The sequence below is a fragment of the Artemia sp. Qi Xiang Cuo genome, unplaced genomic scaffold, assembly GCF_049724085.1.
Source record: "Artemia sp. Qi Xiang Cuo unplaced genomic scaffold, ASM4972408v1 HiC_scaffold_23, whole genome shotgun sequence".
NCBI classification, from domain to species: Eukaryota; Metazoa; Arthropoda; class Branchiopoda; order Anostraca; family Artemiidae; genus Artemia; species Artemia sp. Qi Xiang Cuo.
In genome coordinates this window covers 4,490,689-4,493,778 of record NW_028297432.1, presented here as the reverse complement: position 1 = coordinate 4,493,778, position 3,090 = coordinate 4,490,689, and positions in this window count along the sequence as shown.

The window sequence follows — 3,090 nt, the reverse complement described above, 5'->3', positions numbered from 1 at the left end:
GCTTATCTTAGTTTTTATAGGACTTTTGGAAAAACTAAATTTCAGCTTGGGGGGGGGGACTGAGATTGGGGCAGAGCAAACTGTTGTTGGCGGCGGAGGAACTGCCACGTAGTAAATTACGCTGATTACTTGTGGGGGGGGGTTGTTTGACTCTTGCCTTTGAAAAGGGGTAAGGGTATTAAGGTGAAGCTCTTCTAGAATATGAAGGAGAATATATAGCTAAATCAAAACACACTATGCTCATGTAGATTGTTAAAAGGACATGCCAGCAATATTTCAGAAATGGTTTAGGGCATTATGTAGAAACTTACAGGTTACAATAAGCGGTATGTTCAAACTTTACAAAAAAAAAAAAAAAAAAAATCCAACCAGGTTGAACATGTAAAGATTCTAACTGGTGTTTTACCCCATGAATTTACCTCACATTTATAAAATACTGAAAAACTGCTTATGGCGGTTCAGTTGCACGAGGGGTTTAGTTACACGAGGGTTCAATTGCACGGGAGGTTAGCAGGGGGTTCAGTTGCATTGGGCTTCAGTTGCACGAGGGTTTTACTGCTTGGGGTTTAGCTACAAGGGCGTTCAGTTTTAATAGAACCTTGGAGTATCGGTTTTTACTAAAGGGGTAGAAATTAGAAAAAAAATATCTACTAATAGATATTGTATTCATTGCCATTTCTATTTACAGCTATCACTATGGTCGTAATTGCATCCACATTAGTGAGGACATAGATGGAACCAGGCTGAATGCAAAAGGTTACTGATTTTGTTAATTTTTTTTTTTAATGGCTTTATTTGGCATTATGAACCAAATCTTACGATCTATTAATTTTCCAAAATAACGTTCACTAATATAGGTGAACATTCACTTAAACGATATGAGTCTTGGGCTTCTTTGAAATAACAGTGGAATGTCAGAAACCAAAATGGCAATATGTAAGCCCTTCAACAAAGACGGAGTCAGAGATTTAAATCTCTCCTGTCCAGCTGTATCCCAAATTTGTAGACTTAAAGCTTGACCTGCTACAGTCAGTTGTTTTATGAAAAAATCTATGTCTACCGTCGGGTAAAACATCTCATTAAAATTATCGTGGAGAAATTGTCCTGTTATGTTAGTTCTTCCAACCTGACTATTTCCGAGAAATATTGCCCTGAGCTTCAAATAGTCAAATTGAAAATTCATTGTTTTAAAACAAAGTTGTGCATACTTATATAAGCAACGAAATTAACGCGAGCCAGTTTCAATGTGGATTCACGGCCTATAGTTGGAGCATTTGATTTTATCTACTTCAGTAGTATTAAGCTACTGTCAGATACTCCTTGAGTGGGATAATTTTTTTTTCCAATTGTTAATGAAGGTATAATACATATTTAAGATTTCTTTTTTAATATTATCTTGTTAGATGCTGTTTTTTACATCATCATGGATATGATGATTCACTCTTGTTCAAAAATTTCATTTTATTGTAACATTTTGGTTACTTAGGTCTGGAGTTTGTTTTTTACTATATTAAATTTTAAAAAAACAAGTTTTTTCAACTGAAAGTAAGAAGTAACATCCAAACTTAAACGAACAGAAATTATTACGTACATGAAAGGGGTTGCCTCCTCTTCAAGACATCGCTCTTTACACTATTTTTTTTTATTCTGAAACAAAGCTTTTTATTCTAATTAGATCATACAAGATCAACAACACGATCATACAAGTCTACGCTCCTGTCGTGGCTCCTGACTAAACCACGACAAAACACTACTGAAATAATCCAACTCTTGCATTTCAATGAAAGAAATTCAAAATGAACAATGAAAAATCAAGAAAATGTAACTGCAACATTTCAATGAAAGAAATCCACAATGAACTTTGAAAATCACGAGAATGTAACTCTGACAAGGTAAACCACGACAAAACACTACTGAAATATTCCAACTCTTGCATTTCAACGAAATAAATTAAAAATGAACTTTGAAAAATAAAGAGAATGTAACTGTGACATGATAAATCATGACAAAAAACAAGTGAAATTTTTTAACTCGTGCGTTTCAACAAAAGAAATAGAAAATGAACTTTGAAAAATTAAGAGAATGTAACTGTGACATGGTAAACCACGACAAAAGACTACTGAAATAATCCTACTCTTGCATTTCAATGAAAGAAATTCAAAATGAACTTTGAAAAATTAAGAGAATTTAACTGCGACATGGTAAACCATGACAAAACACTACTGAAATATTCCATCTCTTGCATTTCAACGAAAGAAATTCAAAATGAACTTTGAAAAATTAAGAGAATATAACTGTGACAAGGTAAACCACGACAAAACACTACTGAAATAATCCAACTCTTACATTTCAACGAAATAAATCAAAAATGAACTTTGATAAATCAAGAGAATGTAACTGTGAAATGGTAAATCATGACCAAACACTACTGAAATAATCCAACTCTTGCATTTCAATGAAATAAATTCAAATGAACTTTGAAAAATTAAGAAAATGTAACTGGGACATGGTAAACCACGGCAATACACTAATGAAATAATCCAACCCTTGCATTTCAATATAAGAAATTCAAATGAACTTTGAAAAATCAAGAGAATAAAAGGTTGACAGGGTAAACCACGACAAAACACTACTGAATTATTCCAACTCTTGCATTTCAATGAAAGAAATCCAAAATGAACTTTGAAAAATCAAGAGAATGTAGCTGTGACAAGGTAAATCAGGATAAAACACTACTGAAATGATCCCACTCTTTCATTTCAATAAAAAAATCAAAATGAACTTTGAAAATCCAGAGAATGTAACTGTGACAAGGTAAACCATGACAAAACACTACTGAAATATTCCAACTCTTGCGTTTCAACGAAAGAAATTCAGAATGAACTTTGAAAAATCACGAGAATGTAACTGTGACATGGTAAACCACGACAATACATTACTGAAATATTCCAACTCTTGCACTTCAATGAAATAAATCCGCAATGAACGTTGAAAATCAAGAGAATGTAACTACGACAAGGTAAATCATGACAAAACACTACTGAAATAATCCAACTCTTGCATTTCAATGTAAGAAATCCACAATGAACT